The sequence below is a fragment of the Pipistrellus hanaki genome (assembly GCF_964339955.1).
Source record: "Pipistrellus hanaki genome assembly, chromosome: 2".
Lineage (NCBI taxonomy): Eukaryota > Metazoa > Chordata > Mammalia > Chiroptera > Vespertilionidae > Pipistrellus > Pipistrellus hanaki.
In genome coordinates this window covers 50,541,028-50,555,937 of record NC_140504.1, presented here as the reverse complement: position 1 = coordinate 50,555,937, position 14,910 = coordinate 50,541,028, and the positions used below count along the sequence as shown (strand labels likewise).

Genomic DNA, 14,910 nt, shown 5'->3' with positions numbered 1-14,910 from the left:
TTTTATAAATTAAAAATTGTCCGACTATAATAAGGAAATCCTACAAAAAAGAATAGGAATAAACATTTAAAAGTTAAAGTTTACTTAACTTGATTCTTTAAGGTTTCAATTCTTTGTGAACAAATACATTAAAATTATTAAAACTCAAAGACGAAATTATTACTTCCAATATGAAATATAACACTCATTTAAAAATTTGCATGTGGTTCATAAAAAGCCAGTTCATCTTTTGACAGCTCATCTCCTGCCTCAAACACATGTCCTGAATAAAATAGAGATAATGTAGAAGTGTTCCCATACATAAAGGAAATGGTTTTAATCTGATCAGGAAGCTGAGATTTGCCATCAGAGAAATCTCAAGAAGTGGCTGCAAAGGAGCGCAGTGATTTCTCTGTAATTGCAGTAACATGTTAAATTTGAACAATTCATGAAACACGTGAGACAGTCTGTGTGGTTTTTTTTAATATAAGTCGATTTTAGCAAGTTAACTCACTATTTAGAAACACTAGCTTCTACTAATATAGAATGGACATTTTCTTATTTGGGGTCAACTTATTCTTAAGTAGAAAACGAGGAAATGTAAATGCAGGACATTTTATCTTATCTTTCCTTTCGATCTATGAATTAGAAACATAAAAGATTTGCAGTATTGTTCTGAAAAATGTTTAATATTAAAATACTATTATGTATTACTGGAAATATGAGACATCTTACGAACAAATAATCTATTAAACAAGCATACTCTATTCAGTGTTTCCCAAAGTGTGGTACGCGTACCCCCAGGGGTACGGGAAGAGTTTGGTGGGGATATTCACTGCACCGTGCTTAGCTGCGCCTAATTCTACGTTCTCATGAGTACGAGGGGTACTCAGCGTTACGAAAATTATAGAAGGGGTACACATATATCAAAAGTTTGGGAAACACTGCGGAAGGCTAATATGCAAATAGACCGAATGGTGAACAACCGAACAACCAGTGGCTATGACATGCACTGAGCACCAGGAGGCGTGTGTAGAACATGGCGGGCATCGGCAGCATGTGGCAGAGCGAGGAACATGGCAGGCACTGGCTGAGGCGGGATGGTGGAGCAGGTGAGTGGGGGCACCAGACCAAGCCGGGGGCACCACTCGCTTTCAACGGAGCGAGCCTCTGGTAGTCACTAAAAATTCTTTGCTCCTGCACACCACAGTCCGGCCCAGCGCTCACACCTACTGCCAGTGAGAGTCCTGCTCGCACCCACTGCCAGAACCCAGCGCTGGCCCTGACTGCTCAGCACCATCAGCAGATGTGAGCAGCAGCTGCCAACCTGATAGCCCCTGAAGGCTTCTCCACCACCCCCCCTGCTCCTGAGGGGCAATTGGGGCAGCAGCTGTCACTTGCAACCCCTGACAGTGCAGAGCGATTGGGACTGGCGCCAGCAATGGGTGCAAGCAGAGCCGGCACCATTAGCGCATGGGAGCGGCGGTGGCGGGAGCAGGGCTGCCGGCAGACAGGGGACCAGGGGCCGTAGCGGTAGAAGCCGGGTGGAGGTGCAGAGAATGGGCTGAGACCCACTCCTGTGTCCACCACAGCCTCTCGGCCCACAGTTCCTTTCAAGGTGCAAGAATTCGTGCACTTGCGCCACCAGTTCATTTAAGATAAAAAAGCCCAGACTTTATAACCTTATTTTAATTAACTACATAAAAAATTCTATTCATGTGACAGAGGCATAGTAAAATGGCATCCACTGCCCTGGCCCGGTGGATCCGTTGGAGCATCATCCCAAACACCAGGGAGTTGTGCACCAGGCCTCTAATGGAAAAGAAGCAAAAGGAAACTACATAACTAAAAAAATACAATACAGCAGTCACCCCGTTATTTGTGAGGAATACTGGTATGTCCCAAGACAATGCCTGAAATCATCCTATCTAATAAAGAGGGAATATGCAAATCAACCATCACACTGTCACCAAGATGGCGGTGCCCACAGAGGCGGCAGGGGTTTCCGTAACACAGATGACTGCACTCACAGCGGAGGCCAAGTTTCCATAACAAGCCTTAACAAGCAAAGGTCAGTGAGAGAAAGACAAATACCATATGTTTTCACTTATATTTGGAATCTGAAGGGCAATTTAAATGAACAAAACAGAAAGGAAGAGAACAGACTGAGTGTTGCTAGAGGGGAAAGAGATTCAGGGATTGAATGAAAAAGGTAAAGGGATTAAATTAAGTACAGATTGGTAGTTACAAAATAATCATGGGGATGTAAAATACGCATAGGAAATATAGTCAATAATATTTTAATGTTTATATTAATTTCAGAGGGAGGGAGAGGAAGAGAAAGAAACATTAATGATGAGATGAGCTGCCTCCCATCCACCACCCCCACCCCCACCAAAGACAGAACCTGCAACCCTGGTATTTGCCCTGATCAGAAATTGAACCACAACCTCCTGGCTCAACCAATGAGCCACTATATACCTATTAGAACACCTAAAATAATAACTCTGTACGGTGCCAGGTGGGTACTGAAAATGCTGGGGGAGGGGACACATTGCATAGTATGATTGTCTAACCACCCTGTGGTACACCTGAAATTTAATACAAAATAAAACTGAATGTAAACTGCAATATTTTTTAAAAAGGAAAGACTTTTAATGAGTACCAAGAATACACAATAGGAAAAGGATAGGCTTTTCAACAAATGATGCTGAGAAAACTGGATATCCACATGCAAAACAATGCAAAACAATGAAAATGGGCCCTTACCTTATACCGTGTACAAAAATAAACTCAAAATAGATTAAAGACTTGAACATGAGGCTTAAAACTATAAAACTCCTAAAAGAAAACCTAAGGGGAAAAGACTAATGACATTGGTCTTGGCAATGATTTATTAGATATGACTCAACAATTCCCCTCATAGGTATATATCCAAGAGAACTAAAAATAAATGTTCACATAAAAACTTGAACATGAATGTTCATACCAGCATTATTCACAATAGCCAAAAAGTGTAAACAACCCACATCAGTCAACTGATGGATAAACAAAATGTAGAAGTAATTTATTCAGCAATAAAAAGGAGTGAACCCCTGACACATGCTACATCGCACAACACTATGCTAAATGAAAGAAGCCAGATATTGTTATGATTCCATTAAAATGAAAAGTCCAGAACAGGCAAATACATATAGACAGAAAGTAAATTAATCGTTGCCAGTGGTTAGGACAAAGGGAGAATGGGAGTGACTGTTAATGGATATAGAGTTTCTTTTTAGGGTAACGAAAATGTCCTAAAATTGATTATGGTGATGGCTGCACAATTCTGTGAATACCCTAATATTCTTTGAAATGGGTAAGTTGTATAATACCTAAGTTGTAGCTCAATCAAGCTATTTAAGAAAAACTGCATGATGCCTAGAATTTGCTTCAAAATAATATGGAAGATCTCAATAAATGGAGAGACATTCTGTGGTCATAAATTTAAAATCTCTATACAGTGTCCATTAGCAAATGGGTAGATTAAAAAACTTCGGTGCACAATGTAATACTACATTGGTGTAAAAAAGAAAGAACTCTTACCATTTGCAACAGCATGTATGGACCTGGAGAGCATTACGCTAAGTGAAATAAACCAGCCAGAGAAAGATAAATATCACATAATCTCACTCATTTGTGGACTATAATGAACAACATAAACTGATGAACAAAAATAGATCCAAAGACACAGAAGCATTGAACAGACCATCCAATCTTAGAGGGAAGGGATGGGGGAGAGATCAACCATAGGATTTGTATGCAAGCATATAAGCATATCCAATGGACAAAGACAGTAGGGGAGTGAGGGCAAGTGGGGGGGGGGGAGAGGTGAGTGGGGGGAAAAGAGACATATGTAATACTTTAAACAATAAAGAATCTAAATTAAAAACAAAAGTTTTTTAAAAATCTCTATACAGTAAGGAAAGACTCCCCAAATTATATTTTTCCCAAAGTGTGGTACGCGTACCCCCAGGGGTCCGGGAAGAGTTCGGTGGGGATATGCACTGCACCGTGCTTAGCTGCGCCTAATTCTACGTTCTCATGAGTATGAGGGGTACTCAGCGTTACGAAAATTATAGAAGGGGTACACATATGTCAGAAGTTTGGGAAATACTGGATTCTATTCCTATCAAAATCCTAACAAGGTATTTTTTTTGTGGACATAGACGAAATTATTCTAAAAGTTAAATGAAGAAACAAATCGCAAAAGCAATCTTAACAAAGTTGGAGGTTTACTTTACCTGATATTAAGACCTACTATACATGTAATTATCAAGACAGTATGGTACTGACAAATACATAGATCAATGAACAAAATACAGAACCCCAAAGCAGACCACCAAAAATATGTCCAAACTGATTTTTTACAATGGGCAAAAACAATTCAATGGAGGAAGAATAGTCCTTTCAAAAATAGTGCTGAAACAATTAAACATCCATGAGCAAAAAAACAAAAAAAACACCAAACACAATTTTTTCCGAAGATGGCGCCAAAAGTGAAAAAGGAAACCCCTGCCCTTCCTAAAGCCTAAGCCAAAGCAAAGGCTTTGGAGTTAAAGAAAGGCATCCACAGCCACACAAAAAAGACCCGCTCTACCACTGAACCACACCGGCTGGCTGACAATGGTCCTTAAAGAACTCTCAAAACTGACAGCCAAAAAATGTTTAATCTGATTACCTGACTTGAGAATGAGCAAAAGATATAAACAAAAAATAAATAGATATAAAAATGTTCAATATGATTAGTCGTTAGGGAGATGCAAATTAAAATTGTAAGATATCACTATGTACCTATTAGAACAGCTAAAATAATTAATAGCAATAATAACAAAATGCTAACAAGGATGAAGAAAAAGTAGATCTTTCATCCGTTGCTGACAAGAACGTAAAATGGTGCCGCTATCCTGGAAGACAGTTTGGAAGTTTCTTACAAAACTGAGCATGCCCTTGCCGCCCAACCCAGAAAGTTCACTATATATATTTGATTTTTTTACAGCAAGGAAGAGAGAGAGAGAGTTAGAAACATCAATGAGAATCATTGATCAGTTGCCTCTTGCACACCCTCCACTGGGGATGTGCCCGCAACCAAGGTACATGCCACTGACCGGAATTGAACCCGGGACCCTTCAGTCTGCAGGCCGACGCTCTATCCACTGAGCCAAACTGGTTTCGGCGGAAGTTCGCTCTTTACCTCAGAGAATTATACACAAAATCCTGTACATAAATGTTCATAACCACTTTATTCTTAATAGCAAAATTCTGAATAATACCAAAAGTCCTTCAATAGGTGAATGGTTAAACAAAAGTACATATTAACATACCATTACATGCTATTCTTGAAAGAATAAACTATAGAGATAGAGAATGAGTTATCAGGGAACAGGGAGAGGGTTTGGGTTGGGATGCGACTATAAAGGGGTAGCAAGAGGGGTTTTCTTTGTGGTAATGGAACAGTTCTGTTACCTTTGCTGGGGTGACAGTTACATAATTTTATATATGGGAGAAAACGGCATAAAACTATACACACACAAATAAACTCAGGTTTTTAAAAATGGTAAAACTGAGTAAGTTTAGTTAACAGTGATGTGCCAGTATCAATTTCTTGGTTTTGATGTCTTACTAGAGCATTTTAAGATGTAACCACTGGGGGAAAGCTGGATAAAAGATATATAGGACTATACTAATTTTGCAGCTTCTTGTGAGCCCATATTGCTTCAAAATACAGTTGGAGAAAAAAATGAGAGGGGAGAAAAGAAATGTAGGTACAGGCAAACCGCACAGACATTGCAGATTTGGCTCCTGACCACCACCATAAAGTGAGCTGTCATCTTTTTGCTAGTAGAGGGTCTGCCCTTCAATTTGTTAAAAATGCAACATTGCCCAGCCGGTGTGACTCAGTGGTTAAACGTCGACCTATAAACCAGGAAGTCACAGTTTGATTCCAGGTTAGGGCACATGCGGGGGTTTAGGTGGGGGAGGGGGTGGTCAGCGTGCGAGCAGGGGTTGATCTTTCTCATCATTGATGTTTCTCTCTCTCTCTTCCTTTCCCTTCCTCTCTGAAATCAATAAAAATATATTTTTAAAAACTGCAACATCTATGAAGCACAATAAAACGAGGTATGCCTGTACTAATGAAATGAGACTGGCCATTAATTGCTAACTCTTGAAGTTAGTCATAGATATATGGAGATTAATACTACTACTCTATTTTTCACCTATTTATTTTTTTCCATAATAAAAGGTTTAATGAAAATATAAGAAAGCCATATATCAAAATATTAATAGTACCTTCTCCAGTTGATTTTTACTTTTGCTAATATGCATTTTAAATTTTTTCTATAAAATTAATTTATTATACAAAACAATGTTTAAAGAAACCTTTGCTCATATGGTCTTTTGTCCTCATTGTTTTACTTATATTTTTTAAAAATAGTACAAAAAAATTTTTTTAACATAGAAAGATCCCCATTTATATTTATTCCTGACAATACACAGCTTTATTTGAAAATATTTCATCTAAAATCTCCAATTTATATTTCACCCAGTTACATTTCACCTGAAAGTTCCATTAGTTTTTCTAAAATTAGCCAAAATACTTGCTAGAATAGATTTCCAATCTGCACAATAATTCACTATTATTGTGATCTTCATATTTACAGACTGCATGTTTAAATTCAAGAAACCATTAGACATTTAACAAGTCCAGTTGGTTTTGTAATTGCAATGTTGCCTAAGATATCATTCATTATTAACTTTAAATTTTGTTTTAAAATTTTATGTGCTATTTTCCTTTTTTTTCATTTTTTTTAAAGCAGATGCTGAAAAGTTCAACACATGTGAATCTGAAAAAGTAACAATAATTCATTGAATACTGAGATTCACACAATATAATTATATTTTTATTTGGTTACTTTATTTGTATATCAAGCAAAATGATACAATATTATTTTCCTCAATAATTATTTAAGTTAATTTTAATTAAATAAGTTAAAATTATTTATAAAGAAATAACAAGAGACCTGAGCTCTGCATTATCTGTGGAACCTTTGGTAAGTCAGAATCTCTCTGAAATTCCATTTCCTTATCTACATACTGAAAGGGTTATACTTGTTAATCTTCCAACTCCAAAATCCTGTCATGAGGCTCTAAAATATACTTAATAAGCTTTGACCCAAGATTCTAATAAAATCTTTGGAAAAACATTTATAATAGATGTATCACAGAAATGTCAATTTAATTATTATAATTATAAAAAATAACATAATTACATTGTTTATTTTTATTATAACTTTATAAATGACTTATATACTTAAATTATTTAGTAGAATATTATTCCCAACATATTAGATCAGGATTTCTCAACATCTACACTACTGACATTCTGCACTGGAAAGTTCTTTGTTGTGGGGGCGGGCTATCATGCCCATTGTAGGGTGTTTAGCATCTCCTACTATATACCACGGAGAATCCTCCAGTGCAACCAAAAATGTCTTCAGACATTGGTGGAGACCTCTGGTATTGGATTTTAAAATCTGAGAGTTCTTTGGAGATGGAAAGAAGGAAGAAGAAAGATTGTTTTTGCGATTAAGGAAAAAAGGCATTAGAAAAGCTAGGAATGAAGAAAACAAAAAGGTTCAATTACAACTCATACCACGATACAAAGAAAAGGTACTTTTTTGTTTAAGGCTTACTGAAAACATGTTAATAAAACACTGTTGTATAGATCCAATACGGTAAGTAACAAGAACAAAACTAATAATATATATATAAAGCTGAGATTATCCACAGGTACACCATCCTCAATAAAGAGCATCCTCAATAAAGCCAACGTGTGTGGGTTTTTACCAGAGATTATTGAAATTAACATAATTATTCTCCTCCCTACCATTTGTGGGGAGGCTAAACATCTCAAGTTACCTGCTGTTCTCTAACCAGTGAGAACACCCACATGAAAAACACATTCACCAGTTAAATACAAAAAGCATCTATCTGTTTTAATTACGTGTAAATGGGCTACAAATGCCATGAAAAGTAACACTGAGGAATATCCTCAAGTCCTTTATGTATTGGCCAAAGACATTCAGTGTGGAGAAACTACATTTAATTGTTACAACAGAAAATTAAATATTCATCCATCCATTTTTTGGCTCTTTAATACTCACTATAAAATCAACTCAGTCATTATTTTCCACCAAACAGACAAATACCCAGTTTCCTTAGTCTATTCTTGGATAGGTCACCAGACTGGGAATAAGAGACCCAGTCTATTCCCAGCTGCAAAACAGACTGGTAATCTCAAACAAATCATTCACTCAGGCTAAGGTTCTATACCCGTATCCTGCTGACAATACTGAAAATCTGCCCAGAAACATGCACTGAGAAACCCGGGACTTCCTCCTACACCCAAAGGACAACTGCAAACGTATTTTTAGATTTATTAAATCGAAAAATCTGAATAGCATTTTATTTATAGCAACATTTAAAATACTTGAAATTTCAAAACTGCATGGTGCCTTTACCATTGCTATTAAATTAATGAGAAATGCTTTTTTTTAAATACCATGCCCGATTTTGCAAAACTCTATATGTAAACTACACAAATCATGATTATTATGTACAACCAAAAAAATAAATAAAAGCTGTTTTTAACTCAAGCTCTCGGGAGGGGTTTAACTCTAGTTTTTAGTGTCCTACGCAAGCAGCTCTTTCCTGACGCTGGAAGAAGAGTTCAAAGTCTGGACGGAAAGGTCTGCCCCACGGTCTAAATCTGGAAGGGCCTGAGGGCTCCAGCCACCGAACCTGCGGCTCTTACCGCGCACCCACGCGGCGGCTCCATTCCTCCGCTCTCCTGTCAGTCAGTGCGAGCGTCTGCCGGCCACGTTACCGGCTGACCTTTCCGCACACGGACGGTCAGCACAGGGCGGTCCCGCAGAAGATGGGGGTCAGGAGGGAAAAGGTGAGCACAAAGGTCCGGCCCCCAGTCAGGCAGCCCCTTGTGGGCGGAGAAGCCACTCACAGTCCGCCATCTGGCTGCGGGCTGCGGGCTGCCCCCCGCGGACCCGGAACACCCGGCCCGGGAGGCCCCACCGCCCGCCCGGGCCCGGCCCCTCCCTCCCCCCCACCCCCCACCCCCCTACCCCCCCCTGCAGGAAAAGCTTGACTTCCCCGCGCTCCCCGCCGCCTCCCAGCACACGCGCTCACTGACACGAGGACACACACACACACACACATACATACACACACGGAAGCCGGCGCCAGGAAAGCCCCTCCCGCCGGGCGCCTCACTAACCAGAGCGGCCCCAGAGGAGCCGCGGGAGCCCGAGTCCCCGCAGCGCCGCCCCCAGGCTCCGCGGGCCGAGCTGCGGGCTCCCAGGCCGCCGCTCCGCCCGCTCCGCCCGCAGGCTCGCCGAGCGCCGGGCACAGTCCGCCCGTGCGGCTGCGGGTCAGGCGCGCGCTCCAAAGCCCGGAGGACAGCAGGCGCCCTGCCCTCTCCGCCCGGCTTCTTAAGAAAAAAGATCACATGCATAATTACCCTGGGTGAAACCCCCTTCCTCACTGAACACTCATCAAAACAAGTCCAACGCCCCCCTCGCAGTGAGAGACCTGTCAGGGACTCTGACCTCAGGCTCCTCTCACTCCTGCCCCACACCCGCACTGACCACTGCAGCTGGCCCTCCTTCCCGGGTTCAACCCGAGAACTGCTTTTCCCAAAAGAACACTCTCCCAACTTTACTCTCTGAACTTACTTTTCTACTGCAACAAGCTCCCTCATAAATCCCTTCCACCTCCCACTTACCTCTCCACAACTTCTATAATTTGTATTAGCTCCCACCAAATGATTCATAAATAACTTTCTCAAACGCTGCATTTTTCTGTCCGGTCCCTCATTCCCTGACGCCCCATTTAACACCCAAATTGCCCTCGAATTTTGTGAACATACTTCAGAGAGGCCACCACAGTCACTGAAAAAATCCATTTCCTAAGCATACCCCCAATTAACAGTTTGACAAGGATCTTTCCAAATATTCGCTACCAATTCATTTGAACCACTCATAACTCAAGACCACCATCCCATTTCCCTAAAGACTAATTATAGAACCTAATCAAATTCACACATTACCTCAACCACTATCTGTAACCATACATGCAGGTGTGTGTGTGTGTGTGTGTGTGTGTGTGTTGACAAGCACACATCTATAGGACCCATACTACACCTTTATCTCGTCTTTTTTTTTTCTCTTTCATTGTCTCATTTCCAGATACCCAACTCCTATCCTGTTACGTCACTTACCTATATTAAACTAATATAATTATCACTTAAATATTCTCCATTTCTACTATAATCCTTAAGATATCAGTCTAAGCCATACAATCCACTCAAATATTCAGAATATACCTCCCTCCTCTCCAAGGCCCAGCTGTTTGAAACTAGTCCTAGAAACAATTCTAGACGAAATCAAGGAGGTTACAGCCAAGACTGAGTTGGGCAAAGTGACATCCCGTGGCCCACTTAGGTTGTCAAAGCTCTGGATCCCACAGGCCTTTCATTATTAAATTTGGAGGGTCAGAACGTGTACTTTGCTCAGAGGTTGAAAGAGTTGGTCAATCATGTGAGGCACACAAGGGTATGAAGCACACAGCATTGGTATCCTCATGGTTTAAGTGTCAGTTGCGAGGATCACGGCAAGGCATTGATAGAGAAACTCAAAAACCACAGTTCGGTAAGCAATCACTTAAGGAGTCAAATCTTTGATAGTACAAGGGGAAAACTGACAGAAGATGAAGTCTGACATAAATGAATACTACTACAGAGCTGGACAAACAAAAGTGTGAGAGCAGCCCTAACCGGTTTGGCTCAGTGGATAGAGCGTCGGGCTGCGGACTGAAAGGTCCCAGGTTCCAGTCCGGTCAAGGGCAGTACCTTGGTTTCGGGCACATCCCCAGTAGGAGGTGTGCAGAAGGCAAATAAACGATGTGTCTCTCTCATCGATGCTTCTCTCTATCCCTCTCCCTTCCTCTCTGTAAAAAAAAAAAAAAAAAAAAAAAAAAAAAAAAAAAAAAATATATATATATATATATATATATATATATATATATATATATATTTTTTTTTTTTTTTTTTTAAGAAGTTTGAGAGCAGAAAAAAAGCCAAAGAATATGAGGTCTTGTCTAGGTCTTAAATATCATCAATAGAAGATGATGAAGGTTTCAAGCCCTTAAATATTCAAGATTTAAAAGCAAAACACAACAAAAATAAAAGCAGTGTTTCCGTTTTAGCCACATTTTGTTTTTGGAACTGCAAGGCAGCTCCTTTTGCGATTTCAATAAATGATAAATAACTAGAAATAAGACAAGAAAGCATTTCTATAAAACTGTATAACTGGGAATCTCCCATATCCCAGGAATAAATGAAATGAGAACAAAGAGCAAACCAGCCTTATAACACTAAGGAATATGAGAAAAAATCATTTAGACCAAAATGAAAAAAACTACAGAAGCTATTTTAGACCCATTAGGACACCTACTTCCTACCATCAACCCGTTCTTCCCACTTTTTACCGGAAACTCTTTACATATACAAATTACCTCCACACAATTGTTTACAAACGAATTTGATGTGGTTTTGAGGCACTCAAGTAGAGATCAAAGATCCCAAAGTCTCTATCATTTATGCTATTTCTTTTAAAGCGTTGCATGATATACTATCATTTTTATAACATCAAGGGTGGCAGGGAGTCCTTATTTTGCACGGAGAAGAAATAGGCTCCTGGCATTCGTTATTTCCTAAGTAGCACTGTTTCCTCCATATTTTTTCTGCTACAAGCCACTCACACTTCTCTTCATCTTACTCTTACTCCTCTTCAGGTCAACTCCCACCTCCTCATTCATTTCTATATTATCCATTTACTAGCTTTATCAGCTTGTCCATGTTCTTTGTCAACAAATTACTCCATGTTTTTTGCCTTTATATTAGTACACCTTTACCTCATCTTTTTTTTTCCTTCACTGTCTCATTTCTAATCTACAAATCTCTCAGTTGAGTTTATACCAGAATATTACCTATGAATGGTTACGATTTTGAAGTATAATTTATTGATAAACTTAAAGAACTAGTAAATGTAATATGTCCATCCATCTCCAATGCCACTGCAACTCAGATCACTGTCATATCTGGGTTGGACTGCTGTGATTACTTCCTCATTTTATCTCAAACTTGGCTTTTCCTGGAAAACCTGCTTTTCTCAAGGCTGAGATATATACATTCTCCTACTCCTTCAGCTTATTAAAGGAACAGCTGCTTCCCCAGGGACACTCCCACTGTTCTCAATCACAAAAAATCTCCTTGCAATTCACATGACTCACTTAAACCATTCCATCTGCAACATCACCAAGCCCCACTCTCCCCTCCCACCTTCCTTTCCCAAAGATTTCAGTTCTACTTTGTCCCAGATTCAGCCATTATTCTCAGTGACTTCAAAAGCAATGCTGAAGAACTTTCTATACCAAGCATGTCAAACTCAAAGGCTAACAAGGGCCAAATAAACAAGGTTTAAGTTTATGTGGGCTGCAAAAAAACAAAAGCTTCAATTTTCATAGAAACGTGGGCTTATTTGCTGAATACAAAGGGTTGAAATAAAGGAGTAATCATTAATATAAAATAGAACATTTTAATAAAAATTAATATTTTTTCTTGAACATTAACTTACCAGACACTGAATAACTGCACAAATTAATAAGCGTTAATACAAATAACCTTATTTTTCTTGTTCTCAGAAAGCAAAGTATTTCCTGTTGTGCACACCAAACAAGTCAATACAAAACTAATGACATGGAAATCGGCTACTAAAATATTCGCTGCTAGTATTAGTGGGGAGAAATAGTGTTGTAAGGCACATAAGGGAAATGAATGCAACACAATTATAGTAATCAGTCATTAGCAAACGTTATAGTTTGTTACTAATAATTATGTATAACAGGATACCGTAAAATTTAAGTTACGAAATTTTTATTACAATATTTCTTACATACAGTTATTTTGGCTGGGTCACAAAAATATTCGTTGTAGGCCTCAAGTTTGACATGTCTGTTCTACGCCCTTACCTTCTTCAAATCCTAAAACCTTCATCTGTACCTCACTCACGCATATGTATACTGAAAAGAGGTCATCGATTGAAAGTACTGTACCATTAGGATTTTAAGTTCAGAAGCCCTTTCTTTTTTTAATAACTACTTTTTTCTAGTTCTGTGCCTGCTCTTCACCTCCTTTTAACTGCACTTCTCTTTCTACACAATTTAAAACTGTCCATCAGCCATTTTAATACTGCCCTCTCCAGAATATCATGACCTTCCATTACATTTGCCATGTATCTCCCCAATAATAGACAATCTTCACCATCTATTTTCTCCACACTCTCCCACACACTGGTGTTAAGCACCCCCAGAGAACTATGAAATCTTTTACTCTCATCTCACTGATTAATCTAAATTATATGTGTGTTTTTGTTAATCCTTACCGGAGGGTATATTTTTTCCATTGCTTTTTTGAGAGAGAGTGGAAGGGAAGGGGGAGGGGAGAGACTCAGAGAAAAACATCCATGTAAGAGAGACACGTCACCTGGTTGCTCCCCCTCACGCACCCTGACCGGGGTGGGAGCAGACCCGCAATGCAGGTATGTACCCTGGACCAAGAACCTAGCCCATGAACCTTTGGTGCTCAGGCCAACATTCTAACTGAATCACACTGGCCAGAGCTTCAAATCATTTAAAATATAAATACTTAGTCCCATCAAATAATCTATTTCATGGAATCCTCTCAAACAACACCTTCTCCACCTGTAATCAAATCCTCTTTATAGCTTCTAAAAAATTCTGTATCTTGCCGAAACCAGTTTGGCTCAGTGGATTGAGCTGACTGAAGGGTCCCAGGTTCGATTCCGGTCAAGGGCATGTACCTTGGTTGCGGGCACATTCCCAGTAGGGGGTGTGCAGGAGGCAGCTGATCGATGTTTCTCTCCCATTGACGTTTCTAACACTCTCTCTCTCTCTCTTCCTCTCTGTAAAAAATCAATAAAATATTTTTTTTAAAAAAGAACTGAAATTCTTTAAAAAGTAAAAAAATAATTTAAAAAAATAAAAAATTCTGTATCTTCATTCACTTGTTACTTCTTGCCTCCAGTTTTGGAAGAAGAATTTTCCCACTTCTTAAAATGAACTTAATATAATTCCTACAGTCAATTCTTCCATATTAACCCAACCCATCCAGTCTTTTACCCCCATGCGTTCTGGCCTCTGAACTGTTCTCTCCCTCTCTCCACGCCACCCCCCCAAAAAAAAAATTCCATGTACCAAATCCTGTGATGTACCACACAAGTCCTTATCCTCTCTTTGGCAATGACACCTGAACTACCTTTGGTTTTTGTCACTGTTCCACGTTTCTTCTCTGGTCTCTCTAGTTGCTTCTTCTGTCTCGAATGAGCCCAGTGAATGTGGGTATTTTCCCCAAGTTCAGTCCTTTCTCTAATTCTCTCCCCATCACAGTCTCATCTCTAACCACTGCTTCTACATTTCCATTCTTCATATAATTCTCTTCCCAGAGCTCCCAAAACAATCATTAAACCATCATCCTCTGCTAATCTAATTTATTCCTGAGCAATTGGAATATAATGGTTTCTTTTTAACTAGATTCTTCATTTATTGCTTCAAGTAACATTTCAATTATCAGTCCAAATAATTTAATAGCCATCAGCACCCTGCCAAATCCAGAATTAGTAGCTTCTACTATCAACTCTATACACATATTCCCAAATCTCTATTGGATCTCTTTCCCCAAGTGAGTCCATTATTTTTAATTCTAGCTAGATTCCCCTTGGATACTTCCACTGGTGCCTC

The 14,910-nt window shown here is 39.4% G+C and overlaps 1 protein-coding gene across 7 annotated transcripts in view; it reads right to left on the bottom strand.

The window, feature by feature from the left end:
- ZNF148 (zinc finger protein 148) overlaps positions 1-14,910 on the bottom strand; it is a 128,067-nt gene that overhangs the window by 100,122 nt on the left and 13,035 nt on the right. Inside the window, exon 1 of one of the 7 annotated variants that reach the window (XM_084871605.1) lies at positions 8,834-8,873. The exons of the other annotated variants lie outside the window; for them this stretch is intronic. The gene's annotated coding sequence lies outside the window, so the exon portion shown is untranslated. Of the gene's footprint in view, positions 1-8,833; positions 8,874-14,910 lie in introns of those variants that run through there. 7 annotated transcript variants of the gene reach the window in all.